Source organism: Nannospalax galili, unplaced genomic scaffold (assembly GCF_000622305.1).
Source record: "Nannospalax galili isolate Female #2095 unplaced genomic scaffold, S.galili_v1.0 scaffold433, whole genome shotgun sequence".
NCBI classification, from domain to species: domain Eukaryota; kingdom Metazoa; phylum Chordata; class Mammalia; order Rodentia; family Spalacidae; genus Nannospalax; species Nannospalax galili.
The window spans coordinates 4695559-4712072 of NW_008338715.1; the positions used below are offsets into that span (position 1 = coordinate 4695559).

A 16514-nucleotide genomic window follows, 5' to 3' on the forward strand; every position below is an offset into this window, starting at 1 on the left:
AAAAAAGTATAAGTTTCTGATATGATCTACAAGGAAGAAATGCAACTGACTGGTAAATTGAAAAGTTAGGCTGGAAATTGGGGTATGAGCCTATAATCCCAGCATTTAGGAGGTTGAGGGTGTAGAATCACAAATTTCAGGCCAGCAAGGGCTTCATAGCAAAAACTCTGCAGGATGTCGGAGAGGGGGTGTCAAAAGGGGAAGATCAAAATGTGGATGATGAGGAGATCAGAATCAATCCTGGATGCCTGTCAACCTGATGTTAATTCAAGAAATAAAAATTAGTTCATTAACTTAATAAGCATGGTAGCAGCTATTTAACTACTAAGGGACTCTTGTTGAAATCTAAGGATAATTATAGTTTCCAGGCATGTTCACACTTGTACAACTCTGCAGCTAGGAGTAAGTGGAAATCCCCAAGGGGTGGGATGTATATGGGAAAATGATTTACAACCAAACAGCTATTAGGGTAAAGCAAAGGAACCTGCAGACTCTTCTCTCCACCCTACCCTGTGCCATCCTTCTCTTCCTCTCTCTAGTGTTTGACTTTTAAAATACTCTCAAATAGCTTTAAGGAGACAGAAAACTTTGTAACGAAATTGTGGGTTTCTAGTTTGAAACATAAAATATGTGGATTTGGCCACAGGAACACAGTAAACATCTAACTCATTAGGGACACATACTTGGGGCTTCTGAATACATGCTTCTAGCTTCACCAGTTCCTAAGGTCTGACTTGCACTCCTCTGAGATGGGAGTAAAGAGGAACTGAACGGTGAACACTTCTTCATAGTCACTTAACAAGAGACTGAATTGATGTGAACTGCACTGGAAAGAAAGTGCATTGAGGTTGGGCAATGGTTCACACAGGAAGAGCTGAAGGCACAAAGTCTTCCCGCTCTGAACCACTAATATCGATGCTATCTCTTGAGTGTTTATAGTGCACTCTGCAAAGATGCTGCTTACACTTTGAATTATGCAAAGTTAAAAACAGAATTGGAAGCTTAATTTTAGAAAACTAATCAGTCACAGTATCACAGGTTTTGAGCTATAAAATCCCATAGAGATCAATTGATTCAACCCTAACAGATGTAAGAATTTACTAACATAAATGTAAAATTTCAAAGCATTTGAAGTTCACTTTAATTATAAATTACAAAATGATTCTGAAATAAACTTAGCAATTTGTAAGCCAAGTGATATGGATTGGGAAGGTTGGGTATACATACCTAACCATAAATTCATACACATAATGAGTGAACTGAGGATATAAATACAGTTCTACACAACACAAACTAAGCCTTTCTCCATTCTCTTGACTCTCAAACCTGTAACTGAGTCAGGATGCTTTAATGAATACCCATGAGAAAGCTACAGCACAAAATATTCCCTGGCCTGTTTGGAAATAAGATAACAGTCCCTCTTGGAGTTAAATCTTTGGTGCAAAGATTTTCCTCTCTTTTTTCCCCAGCAAATGAGTATTATGTTCATCACTGGAGAGACAACTTTGCTTACCTACCTCCAGTGAGTAGACTGAGTAAACAACCACGAGGTTTGAAACAGTCAAGGAGCTAGATAATGAATGTGCTATTCATAGTACAGATACAAAAGTAAATAACCAAGTACTAAATGCTGAATCTCTGGAATCTGTAAAAGGAAAACGCAGTATGCATGACTCACAATCATTAGCATAATTTTGCTGCATCTGCACATTTCTGGGAGGTTCACTTTCAATTGCTGAGGAAGAACAAAGCTTCCAACCAATTCTCAAAATAATCTTTAGGCAAATATCTACAAACAATCACCTGTAGACTCCTCTGTAAAGGTCCAGGTGTGTTTTCAGAAAGTGGTAAGATTCTGCAATGATTCACAAAGTTAGCCATGAGAGATTCTGGTACAAAGGGCTCAGGCTGAAATGAGTAACTAAAGAAATATGCATGATATGCTTTTGCCTCAGTGTCCTCACCTCCCTCTAAGGGGAAAGTGCATTGTGAAAAGCAAATTTACACAGCCTGTTCAGATCACTTTTAGACTACTATTTATGCAAGGTATTCCAGTATGAGGTCACTTGATCCCATCAGTAGTTAATAGAAAATAGAAGTTGGCATGCTATTCAAATAAATGTGTTTTTAAGCCTAGTTAAAAGAGAGAGACAGACAACAGACTTTATGAGCAGGAGAGAGTACTGTCTAAATGTAAATATATTTCCTTTTTGCTTTTGTTTTTAATGTTTTTAATGGTATTGATAAAACACTGGGTGCTAAAATGTCAGACTTAAAAAAAAAAAAAAAAAACTATCAGTACTGACTTCCCCACCAAAGAAAAGGATATTTAACTTGAGGATTTGAAACAACTGAAATTCCAATCAGATATCCCAGTATCCAGTGATCTGAACTAAACTGTTAACTGAGTTTGATCATATGCTGTCACTTCCAAATAAATAGCAGGGATCAATTTGGAAAATTAATGAGTCACTCACATCTGAAGAGAATTATAACTACAGCCCTTGAGTTAGACAGAATTTAAGACATCAACCATTGTCATTCAGAAATTTGAATCACATATATTTGTCACAATAAATTTTGTCTTAAAAAAATGTATCAAAATCCCTTTTATTTTTCAAATCTTTTGCTTGTTTTTGTTTTTGAGACAGGATCTCCTTGTAGCCCCAAGTGGCCTGGAACTGGACATGTAGATCAGGCTGGTCTTGATCTCAGAGAGATACACCTGCCTTTTGTCTTCTGAGAGCTGCCTGTACCACCACACCTGGATATTTTTCAAATCTTTTAAGAAAAGATGATAGTAATTATGTTACTGATACTCTATCAATAAATATAGTGAAAAGAAGAATGTATTTTGTTTTCTTTGTTAATAGAATTTTGTTTTTGTTTTTTGAGACAGGGTTCTCCTTCTAGCCCCAGCTAGCCTGGAATTCACTATATAGATCAGGCTGGCCTTGATATCAGACATTCACAAGCCTCTGCCTCCCAAGTGCTAGTATTAAAGGTGTGCCCCACCACAACACATTTATTTTCCTTAATAGCTTTTAATGTTTACAGACATTTTTAAATTTAATGAACACTTATAATGGACTTGTATATAGGATACTCTTCTAAGAACTTTAAAAAGAGGAACTGTATTCTCCATCCAAACCTTAGGAAAAGAAAGTTACAGAAGAGAAAAATTAAGTTATCTGCTTAAGAATCAGAAAAACTTTTAAAATGAAAAAACATTATTCTAGACCTGAAGATGTACAGGCCCAAGATTAAAAAGATTAAAAGCGAGACTAAATTTAAAATGGTTTTAGGCCTTTAACTAAAGATTTCATTTTCTACCTATATTAGATGTGCATAGTTTATATACTATATTATATTTTAGAGACCAACTTGTAGAAAAATATCTAAATTAAAATATGTTTATTCCATGCCAGGTGTAGTGGCACATGCTTTTAATACCAGCCCTTGGGAGGCAGAGGCAGGCAGCTCTCTGTGAGTTCCAGGCCACCCCCACTACAGGGAAACCCCATCTCAAAAAGGCAAAAAAAGAGAAAGTTTTATTCCATTCATCCATCTATAGTGAGCAGTAGGGTCCTGGAGATGTCCCCAAGTGGCTGACACAGGAATCCCTCATGAGATTTAAGGTGTGTGTGCTCCTCCCCTTCCATCAGCAGGACCCTGAATAGTCCAAGGAATAAAATGTACAGAAGTGATGCTATGTGACCTCTGAAGGGAGGTCATCAAGTACCTGTGGTCACTTGAAGAAACTGCTCTTTAAATGTTTCCTCTTCCAAATACAGCAGACAAGTTAGGAAAGGTCCAAGTCACATGGAAAGACCACATGTCAGTACTCTGGTCAACACTCCATCAGGTCTCTCCACAAACTGAGCCCAGAAACCAACAGGTAAGTAAAGGACCCTCCAGATGATCCTAGACCCCAGAATAAGGAGGCATATCAGAAAATGGATTCCTCCTGGGACACTGGGCACAGCAACAAGCCCAAACAGTCATACCTGACATAATTTCACACACATGCTATGAGAGCATAATGATATATGTGCCTGCGTGTCATATCATTAGATTTGGGATCATTTGTTACACAGCAACTGATGAAAGGAATATCACTAGCTCATTTATCTACTCTCCCAAGTCCATTTCCTACAATAGTAACAGCAATAGTAATGAAATGACATGGTAATGATCAACTAGATACACTACTAACATTTCACAAGAATGAATCTAGCCGTATATATATATATACCTTAAAGAGCAGGCATTATATTCTCATTTTATAGATAAGAACACTAAATTTTTGACAGAGTAAGTGGCTACCATTGATCCCAGGGATAAGGTAACAAATATCAGAATCCATCTTCTTTGTATTACATTGGGGAATTTTCAGATATTGGTAAACACTGTTCATGTGGAAGAAAAAATATTCAGCCCCTTTCATAAATGTGCACCCCCAGCTGTATTAATATATCACCAAACTTTATGAGTGTCATTATTTCTCCTGGAAGTGGTTAAGCCATTATTAGAAATCAAGAGAAATAAGGAAATTAGCATCTCAGGCAGCAGAAGCCCATGGCGTAAACTGTAGAAGGGCCTTTAAAATCACCATGTCATCACCCATCAGCATATAAAAGATGTCAAGCAGCAAAAGAAGCTCTATGTCTCCTTGAAAGCACTGAAGGGTAAGGGACTGCTGTAAACATGCTACCTTAGAAGCATCCAGGACACAAAGATCAATCAATCCAACTATCCCTTTAACAAGGACACAGTCCCATCACTTGCCTGAGGCCCTGGTTCTCTTTCCTAAGGAGCTTTCTGCTCCCTTAAGTATAGAGATTGTTCCAGCAACATTAATCACTCCTTTGTCAAATCCTTCTCCAGATCAAAGAGTGATGAGCTCCCATCCACAGCTGTACATATGACACGATGATAGAAAGCGTCTCCACTACAGAGATAAGGCAAGGGGGTACCGAAGGCAGACAAAGCATGCATTAGTCCTTAAAGTAGAATAATTCCCAAGATAACGTGCATCATCACAAGTGGGTAATGACTTGAGATTTCCTGGGGTTTTCATGTCCTAATGATAAAAGAATAAAAAATATTAAAAGCAACCATATTAAGGTTGATTATCTTCTGAACTTTAACCCTCACAGAACTATCCTGAGGAGGACAATGCTTTGTCTGGGTGAAAGACAAGGATGCCTGAGATCAGATTAGAAGTCAAGGAGTACACGAACAATGACTGTGACTGCAAAGGACATAACCACTTCCATTTCACCCTTTGGATTTTACTAACAGGGCAATACCCACAGGTGAAAGAGGACATCTTCCAGCTTCCCGTCTGCTAAGTTGAGCCATGTTAGTAAGTTCAAGTTAATAATTTAAGTGTTGCACAGAATTTCTTGGGGGGTACTCATTCGGCTGGAAAACATTGCTTTTTCCTCCTGCTTTTCTTCCTTCTATGCAATATGGAATGTAGAGTGCACAGGTAATAACTATACCACCAGACCACCAGATGCTACCGTATGAAGCTGAAGAAGAAAGCCACAGAAAACACGTTGAAGAAAGAAGAGAGGGCAGGAATCTCTGTCCCTCAAGATCAGGGTTGAAAGCACAGAGTCAGGCACTGCTTACTACTGAAGTTCCTTTTCCAAGAGAAACCCAAATGTCTACACTGTTTAAGCCCTTAATATGCTGATATTTTAATATATATATTTACTTTTTATATGTATGAGTGTATTGCCTGCATGTGTGTAAGTGCACCCATATCATGCAATGCCCTCAGAGGTCAGAAGACAGCATTGGATCCTTTGGAACTGAAGTTGCAGACAGTTAGTTGTTAGCTGTGATAAGGGTGCTAACCTGGGTTCTCTGCAAGAGCAGTCAGTGCTCTTTACCACTGGGTCATCTCTCCAGCCCCATTATGTTGGCCTTTTTAAATAAATGCTATTAGACACAATAAATCTTATAAATGTACTTCAGAGAAATGTTGCTGAACAAAACATTCAAAGCTCCAAAAAATTCAATTTATACCTAATAGCAAACTTCATCTTGTTTCATCCCAGAAGAAACCTATACTTCATTTCCAGGATGAATGTGCAAATTTGAAGATAGATATGAGGACTTTAATTGCTTAAACTACAGAACAGTGTTTGAATCATACTGTAGACAAGTTAAGAAGTGGAGGGAGCTTAGCAGAAATAGGAAAACTCAAGGAAAAATAAAAATTGCTACAGTTAGCTGATGGTGAGCTGTATGCTGTGCACGTACAATACAATGAACCAAGAAATTCTACCTATTATTTACACGGTGACAGATAAAGGAAAATGAGGTGGAGCTCGATAAACAAGCTCTCTTCTAAAGTAGATTTAGACACTATTCATCCTCTGCTTTCCAGCACAGAAGCCTGCTTAGCTGGAACTGTGAAATAAATTCCAGCCCTCAGAACATTTCAAGGAGGAATAATGTTGAAAACTAGCTCAGGCTTTCTTTTTCTTCACTTTGAAATTGATTAGGTGTGCTTTCAAATGAAAAATTGGCTGGTGTCTCAAAGAATAAAGTACTTTTAGACAAACAAAAATAGCTAATTTGAGTAGTCCAAATAAAGAAACTATTAAGATTTTGACTAGTCTAGCTGAGAACCATTTTAATGCCTTTTATCATGGACCAAAAAGAAAATCATGCCATATCAAGTTTTAGTACAGATCAAATTACACCAAAAGACAATTGATACTTTTTTTTTTTTTTTTTTTTTGGTCTTTTTGATACAGGATCTCCCAGTAGCTCCAGCTGGAACTCACTATGTAGATTAGGCTGGCCTTGAACTCAGGGATATCTGCCTGTCTCTGCCTTCCGAGTGCTGGGATTAAAGGCGTACACCACCACACCTGGCCTCAATTGATACTTTAATGTTACCCCAATATTTTCTGTTCAGTCAAACTGATTACAAAACAGTAATTAAATTTGTTTCTTAAACTATATTAAACAAACAATACGTGGACTAAGATGGTGGAAATAATATCACTGATTAGCTGCTTAGGAAATAATGGACATTAGACTCAGTACTGGAAAGAAATGTTACATAAGCGGTAATTTAATTTAACTTTTCAATTTAAGGCATGCCTGATCACATGTAACTCTCTGAAATGAAGCATTTCAACAACTCACCATGAGTCTCTTTAGAAGATAATCTGAAAATCTATAAGAGTTACCAAAAAAAATTTACTCTGCAATAGCAGTTGATCTAAGTGCTCAGAAACAAAGTCGCATAAATTAGTGTTTCACCTCAGTGAGCCAGGACCGCACTTCACCAGTGTGAAGCAGCTCACCCCTGAAACTTTGAAAGGGCTTTGAATCAAGGGACTCCATTCTCCCTGTTAAAGTATGTCCCCAGTATAAATTGCTCCAAAACATGAACTAAGCCGTTTTGTTTTGAAGTTTTTCATTTCTTTAAATATTGAAATGTACCATAATTGGCTTCTTTCTTATTAACTCTATAAACAAGGCAGCATAATTGCAGCAATGGAACTGCCATTGCAATATACATTTTTAAATATTTTATTATTTTTATTTTATGTGTATGTGTGTATTGCCTGCATGTAGGTAAGTGCGCCCGTGTGCAATGCCCACGGAGGACAGAAGAGGCTGTCGGATCCCCTGGAACTGGAGTTACCGAAAGTTGTTAGCTGCCATGTGAGTGCTGGGGTTCAAACCCGGGTCTTCTGCAAGAACAGCGTTCTTAAACGCTGAGCCATCTCTCCAGCCCTGCAATATACATTTTTAAAATTTATAACTACATGCATTATTTACTGTGTGTGTGTGTTCATGCACATACACACAAATATGTGCCCTGGTGTACATTTTCAGGGCAAAGCGTAATTTGCAGGAGACAGTTCTCTTTTTGCACCATGAGGTTCCCAGGGACTGAACTCAGATCATGAGGATTGGCAGCAAGCACCTGTACCTGCTCAACCATTTTGCCATCCTGCGAGATACTTAAGTTTTAAACGATGAGTCCATGATTTGTATATTCCAGCTCTGATAACAACTAGCTACATGAATTTATTCAAATCACGTGATAAAAGAAGTAATGGCATGGTGGAAAGATTCTCCAAGGAAGTTTTAGACACAGTCCTCACTTGAAATCCTGGGTTAGGCTATTATGAAGCATTTGCCACACGTGAACTTTCAGTTTCCTCAACTGTAAAAATCAGTGAGCGATACCTAACTTCATACTATAGACACTGCCGTGCTGGGTCCTGCAATTGTTCCTGACTTGATGAGTATTATCTTTCTGACCTTTGGGTCTTGTTTCATTATGTAAGAAAAGGCATAATGATTTCAAGTAAGCCCAAATGACAAAGGTGTTAGGAGACTACAATCAGAAAAAGAAAGAAAAGAAAGAATTGTGAGGCTATAAAATAATACAAAAATGCCCTTCTGGGGGCTATATGGAAGCCTCTACAACAGGTTCAAATTAGCCTGAAAAGAGTTCATATTTCCATATCTTTCTGAGAGAAGAAAATGCACAATTTTCAATTGTGGCAATAGATGAAATACGGGATAAAAATCAAGCTACTTGGATCACTTTTAACTGCAATCACCCCTTATACAAATAATTATTTACTGAAGATTTACAAACTGTTTTGTAAAAAATATGAATGCCCCTTGAACTTTCAGAAAAGACCTGAACAGAATCTATGCTACACAATTGTCATATAAACACTTCTGGGTCTGCACTTAGGAAAAAATGCTCACGGTATCTATAAGAGCATCATTACGTTACGTTACAGTAGAACGTAGCTTTATGTGCTGTAGTCACGACTCTATCCTCATGATGTAGCTCAGTGCTTGCAGTATTATGAAAACTCAATAAATATATGCTCCATTAATGGCTAGATTATTTTAGCTTGAAAAGGTGAATGTTTCCATTATGCTTAAAAGCATATGCATTAGTGGCAAAATGGTTGAAACAAAAACAGAAAAGCAAATTCAAAGAGTCTCTTTTTGTAAAGGAAAATTCACATTGTTGTATTATTACATTTATTACTTGCTTGAAAGACATTATATTACTGTAGAAAGCACTTTAAATTTTTGCTGGGCTATATATTATGAATTGTATTTTTCCTATAAGCACATGACAAATGTACAACTGGTGATCCTATTAATAGTTACACCGTTTCTGAAGTTGGAGAGATGGCTCAGCGGTTAAGAACACTGGCTGCTCTTGCAGAGGACCCTGGTTCAATTCCAAGTACCCATATGGCAGCTAACAAGCATCTGGAACTCCAGTTCCAGGGGATCCAACACCCTCATCTGGCCTCCTCAGGAACTGCACAGCATGGGAGCACTTACACACATGCAAGCAATACAATCATACACAAAAAATAAAATAAAAATTATAAACAAAAATTAAAAAAAATAAAATAACCATTTCTATCTTGATCCATTAGCAATCACACATCCACATATTGAAGTATCATTTTTGAAAATGTACTATACTATAAAAAGGGCTATTATCATGAACCTCTTAGTTAGGGCCTAAGTAAACTTTCCCTTGTATTGGATGAAACAAAATTAAAATAAAATGAAGTCTGCATTAAACCAAGATGTCTTCAAAGTCTGTACTGACAAGTTCCAAACTAAATACGTACATCAGTAGGAAGGTATAATAAAATGAAGTAAGCCTGAGCACATACAAATAATCAGCTCTTGAGGTTTGGGGGGATTTTTTTTTTCTTCATAAAATACACCCTTTAGTGATCCTTAATATATGAATATACGGCAAAGGCTAGACTCACTTCTGACATCTGACGTAAGTTGTCAGGTTCCACCAGGTTTCCCCAGAGCTGGTTCCATTACTAATCATCCTACCCAAAACTCTTCCGGATCACCTGTCACAAAACAGATAGCAGCTAGGCTATTTTACATAACAGGGGACTTGGGTTTTCAAAGCAGGGAGGGAACAGAATCAGAAGCTCCGCAGCTGCCAGCCAAGCTCAAGGGCTCCAACCTTTCACTACAGAAGAAAATTCAGCTGTTGCCTCAACAGTGGGCAAGTAGCTGATAAAATGAGGACTGGAAAGAGCTGTAGGTTTCATGTAGAAGACAGCCATAGTTAGGAGGCAAACCATAGAAACAAGAAAAGATGAAGATGTGATAAACCTGGTGAAGCAGCACAAAGGAAGCTCATGGGTGGTGTCATACAGATAACATGCTAACGAACCCGGGTCAGAAGTATGTACAGGTATGGAATCCTATAGCCTGAAAATTGTTCTTTAAAAAATGACAGATATATCCTATAAGGTATTTTACTACCCTATCAGAAAGCAGTGAAGCTACGTTATCATTTGAACTACTTCTTCACCCGTCCATGTGTCTATCAATTAATGCTATCACTATCTGCTGATGTGTTAAAAATACAATATTATGGGGCTGGAGAGATGGCTCAGTGGTTAAGAGCACTGACTGCTCTTGCAGAGGACCCAGACTCGTTTCCCAGCACGCACATGGTGGCTAACGAACACCCATAACTCCAGTTCCGGGGGAATCCGACGCCTTCTTCTGACCTCCGTGAGCATTACAGGACAGGCACTGACTGAATTAGCAAGCCCAGCCTCATGTCAACCATTTGCCAAAAACCAATTAGTGAGCATGGGTGCTGCCTTCAGCAATTTCATGTGAGGCATAGATCTAACAGCAGCAGCACTACTTAGGATGCTCAAAAAGACCACCAAAAAAAAAAAAAAAAAGGAAAGGGAAATTCGTTGTACTGGAGATGACACATGGGGAACACAGGCAAACACAAAGCTTAGCAAACTGAGGTAGCATTCAGCTTCACCTTGAAGGATGACTAGGCTTTATCTAAAGGGGAAGAACGGCACATGCAAATGCAAAGAGCGTGATAGATGAGGAAGGGAGCAGACAGGAAGACAGGAAGGATTTGCTGAGTTGCTCTCAAGGTTCAGCGGAGGCTAAAACCCTTACATGTGTAATAGCACTGATCCACATGTCGGTTTGATTTTTCTTCCACTGTCCTTGACAGTCTGGCAAAGGAAGCCAGAGGAAAGAGCAAAATTGAATCTGCTTCAGAGAGGAGAGGATGATAAGGAAGAGGGAAAATCGCAAGGCCCGAGATGCCACCTCCTCATTGAGCACAGCGCAACCCACTCACCAGTTCTCAGAGCAGCTCTTCATGTCAGCATCTGCAAAGGAGTAAGGAAAAGGAGAGGATTATGTGGAGAGTGCCCTATTTAATAACTCCTCACTTATCTCTAAACAAATTCTTTCACTGAAACCAAAGCACCAAGTTTACAGTATGCTAAGCAAACCTGAATGGTTGAAACAAGAACTGAAAAGCAGAGAGATGGGACAGAAGTCAAAGAAGTCAGCCATATTACTACTGTACACGTGAATACGAACGTGAAGATTATCTTTGGGTCCACTACTATTATCTACTGTTGAGTAGCTATTTCTGCCAGAAAACAGAAGGTCCACCAAGGAAGAAACTGTATTTTAATGCTGGCTGATTACATCTGTGTGCCCCTAGTTACCCAACTCAGGGTCCAGTCACCATGAAGCAAGCATTCAGAATTGCTTTTAATGGGCTATATTTCATAAAGTCATTTTGTCATTGAACAATAACCTTATTAACTGCTAGTCTAATCTTCTCATCAGAAATTCAAGCTCAAATAAAAGAATGCAATGTATTTATACATGTATATACCTATGTATAAAGAAAAATAGAAACATCCATTTTATATTTGTTGAATACTTCTATAGTGATTTAAGCTTCAGAAAGAAGGAAAAAATCTGCAACTTGCCTGTAATTCTGTTCAAATGACATTTATTTATGTTCTATCAAATGGGTATTTATGTTGAAATATAGTTTTAGATGTAAAATTTTTCTAGAGCGTAGATGAGATGATATGCAAATGAGATGATATGCAAATTGAATCCCCACTATTCTACTATTCGACCAGTAGACAATTCCTCACCTATAATCATATTTACTACTACATAAATCAGTGTTTACTGTATTGAGCTATTAAACTTTCATAGATAAAGGTCTCTAATGAACTGCAGAGCCTACAAACTTTCACTCTATAAAATATGACAGGCTAGGAAAATTAAGTAGATCTAATGGAAATGAACAATCCTACTCTTTGTATTATGTCAATGAACAATATTGTTAAAATTCAACACAAATTTAGCTTACCATAGAGAGAAAAATTTAGTAAGTCCAAGGATAGTAATTTATTACAATATTTCAGTAGTAAAGTATAGCGGAATAAAATCAGTCCTAACAATGTGGTTAGTTTTATTAGATTGCATAGAGAAACAATATCCTTTAACTGATTTTATAATGATAGTCTTATACTCAACCTTTGGTTTCATTCAAAATCATACATAATAGCCTTTTAATATTATTTGTCAAAGGTTCCACTGATACAAACATGACTTTTCTTCAAATGGTTATGAAGGGAAAGGAACAAAATCAGATATTAAATAGTTTGCCTTCAAAATAAAGGCTTTAAAGAATTTATTTTAGAGATAAAAACCCTGACCTTACTAATATCTATCATTTAAAACGTAAGCCTTTTGCCTTTATATATACTGCTAGAAGGACTAAGTTTTTTCGCATGCAGAACTTCTTCCAAGAGAAAAAAAAAGTAGACAATCCCTTCATTCATTATTCACCACTGCCCATGAGGGAAGGTGAGATTGCACTGTGGACAGACCTTGAAGGTTGCTATTGATGTCAATAATCTTCAGTTCAGCAAAAGAAAGGGATAAAATGTCAGTTCACACATGACCTGAATCTGCTCTTGCTTTTGGCCTGGATAAATTCAAGTCTCAATTCTCTCTCAAGAGAAGTATTTGCAAAACCACTTGACTTTAGGTCTAGACTGGTTTTGTGACTAAGGTACACCAGTAGCAGAGCAATTAATTTAATGTGTGCCTAATGTTTTTATTTATTTCCCATCTGATTTGAAAGTCAAATCACCAACCCACAGAGGGGGCAGAGGGGTCTTACTAATTCACCTACTGATATCTTACTCATCTAAAAATATCCCTATCTAATAGCACCTAATTCTGAAAATATTCAATGATTTGCCTTGTTGAAACTATTTCTGTTCAGTAGTTACAGATTTTGTAGATTGCTTATAACACATTTGCTTGCTCCTCCTAGCTTACAGACAAACTTTCTAAATCCATCCCCTACGCACTTACTAACATGCCCTCTGAACAGTGCCTTACATAGATGAACTCTTCAATAATTGTTTGCTTCTCAAATTCAACACAAAACTGACATATTCTCTTTTTTTTTTTTTTTTGAAACAGGAACTCCCGGTAGCACTGGCTGCCCTGGAACTTGCTATGTAGATCAGGCTGGCTCAATCTCACAGAGCTCCACCTGCCTCTGCCTCCTGAGTGCTGAGATTAAAAGTGTGTGCCACCACACACAGCATATTCTTTAATATTAAACTAAATATTAACATTTAAGAACATATTGATGAAGTATGAAAAGAATGACAGCCTGTGAAAATGAAATCCTCACTATGTTCTATTTTCCCAGCGAATAAGAGTACCCTCTTTAGCAGCTCAGGAGAAACTGTTAGGCAACAGCCTTTCGGCAATAACTTGAGCACTGGGAATTTCTGTGTATTTTCTGCACTGCTGGTTCTAATGTTCATGAAAATCCATGCAACTGTTTTACTGGAAAACTCGCTGATATGAACAGACCCTATTTTGGGGGGCATTTCAGACATTAACCATAAGGCTCAGCTTACATAAAGATAGGATATTCATTGTTTAAAATAGCGATGTGTGGCCTTTTGTTTCAAGTTTAAATCAATATACAGGATAATGGAATAAGTTCTTAAAACTGTAGAAACTCTAAAACAGCTTATAGGCTTCCTTGTGGCAATTAACAATCCTGTGCTTAAAAGACACTGGAGCACAACTTAATCGGTCTGAAAGACATTCACTCACCTCATTTAACACATATTTACTGAACACCAACTACATGCCTAGTTCTCTGTGGGCAATGGATGCACAACAGTGCCACATAATAGATGCAATCATCATCCTTACTGCGGTTACAATGGGCACATGGAGTCAGATATTAAACAGATAATCTAACAAATAAAATCATGACAGTGCTGCGTAGGAAACAGGGAGAGGTGAGAGATGGTGCTCTGGGTAAATACAGTAGCTGGGTAAGTGCTATATATCATGAATCATAACAGAGGAAACACAAGGAGGTTCTGAGCAAAGTTTGCCATGAAAGAAGTGAGAATAATCAGGAAACAGAGAAACAGAAGCCATAGCACTGGACCATTTGGAATTGTATTAAAAAAATAACAAGAGTTACATCATTCACGATATTCTGCTCAATAATCATGCCAAATACCTCACAAACAGTAACTTCTAAGATTTAGATACATTGTGTAACATGAAGCACATTTCTACCAAATACTACACCATTAAACAAAATAATGGAATGTAATAGCCAAACTGCAAGAATAAACAGTATAGCTGATTTATTTTTGCAATCACAAAAAGTGTACACAAAAAGCTATAAATAAGTCCTGGATTTAGTGATGTTTACTAAGATATATGGAGGTTTAAGTTAAAAGAAACAGGTGATACTTCACGACCAATTCAAACTTCAGATTCTGAATTTTTAAACAGCTTACAAATTCAATATAACCTAGATATGCAAGCACAATTTAAAAGTTTGTCAGGCATAGAATAAGCAATATTTAAAAAGCAAGTCCAAGGCAATTATAAATTAATCTTACTAAGCAAGTTATTGATGAAAATGGCATCAATATATCGATGCCTAATTCAAAAATCTACATGGTGTCCAATTTCTTAATTAAGTTAAAAAATGTCTTTGCTTATCACAAAAGAGTTTCTGGAATCTCTATTGGACCACATATTCTCTTTCAAAACCTGTACCCTAAATATTCATAAAACTAACAATCATCTTTTTTTCTTGTTCACCTTTTCATATATTTTTATTAATTCTTTGAGAATTTTATGCCATGTATTTCAATCCTATTCATCACCCAGTCCTCTCCCAACTTCTTCCAGATCTCTCCCGCCTCTGCACACCCTTAACTTCCTATCCTCTTTTTCTATTTTTAATAATTCATAAGTCCAATTTGTGCTGTCCATACACGCATGGTTGTGGGGCCGTCCACTAGACTATGATAGACCTAGCCGATCCAAACTCTTAAAGAACACTGACTCCCCATCCCTCAGAAGCTATTTTCTTTAGTGAACCATTCTTTTCTTTTTACATACCTCATCTATAAGTAGCTTCTGTCTCTCTTTTATTTGGGGGGAGTGCCTTGAGGTCATGGTCCTTCTGCCTCAGCCCCCCCAGTGTTGGGATTATGCGGATTACTACAAGCCAGCACACCTGACCCTATATGTCAATCATTTACAACTCAATATAGGCTATATTTACTCCATTGGATCATTATTTAAAAGTCAGTACTGGTGCTTCTAAAGAATTAGAAAGAATCTGCACAACATGATTAACAGCATGTTTTTAAAAGATAGATTTTAATCTAAAATTGAAACTAACAAACCTCATGATTTAAATGAAATAATGTAAATAAGACCAAATGATAAATATTAAATTAGCACTTAGATAGAATATCCATCAAAATCATATTTGTATGTTGTTTCACTTTGTCATTCAATAAATATTTTAAAAATACTGTTAATAGCATTGCACATAAAATAGTAATAAACAAGAAAAATTGAATTCATCTTTTTAAAAAATATTTCACTTATCTTTTTTTATTTTATGTGTATGAGTGTACTGCCTGCATGTAAGTGCACCCATGTCATACAACGCCCATGGAGGTCAGAAAATGGTATCGGATCCCCTGGAACTGGAGTTACTAACACTTGCTAGCTGTCATGTGGTGCTGCAATTTGAGCCAGGTCCTCTGTAAGAGCAGCAGGTAGTTGCTGAGCCATCTCCCAGAGTCTTGATTCATCTTTTATATTAAACAAGTAACTGCGTGAACCCAATCTCCCCAAAAATCTCATTTTAGGGCAATAAATAATGATATTTTTTAGAGATGGCTCAGTGAATAAGGTGCCTTCTGCACAAACACCAGCACCCATCACATGTGGTGACAGTCTTCTGTAACCCTAGCAATGTGTGGTAAAGACAGGTGGATCCCAATGACTTGCTGTCCCACTAGACCAATGACAACAGTGAGCTCCAGTTTCACTGACTCTGCCTTAAAAATAATAGAGTGGAGAGCATACACTCACGCATGCACACATTCAAGCACAACTATGCATACACATGCCTATGGGTACACAAAAAAGAAATGAGCATATGTGGACACATGGCTGGCACCCCATGATGGGGGTGGTAAGAAAACATCTGTACATAGCTCTATACTTCAATTAGACTTCTTTAAATTCTGCTTTAAAACATGGAGTTCATTAACATGAAAAATAGACATCTAGTC

General features: G+C 37.4%; 1 protein-coding gene across 18 annotated transcripts in view; it reads right to left on the reverse strand.

Annotated features, from left to right (window-relative positions):
* The window catches only part of Adgrl3 (adhesion G protein-coupled receptor L3), an 877792-nt gene that overhangs the window by 820253 nt on the left and 41025 nt on the right, over positions 1 to 16514 (reverse strand). For all 18 annotated transcript variants that reach the window (XM_008833280.3, XM_008833274.3, XM_029563589.1 and 15 more), the window contains exon 2: positions 11180 to 11210. The gene's annotated coding sequence lies outside the window, so the exon portion shown is untranslated. The remainder of the gene's footprint in view (positions 1 to 11179; positions 11211 to 16514) is intronic.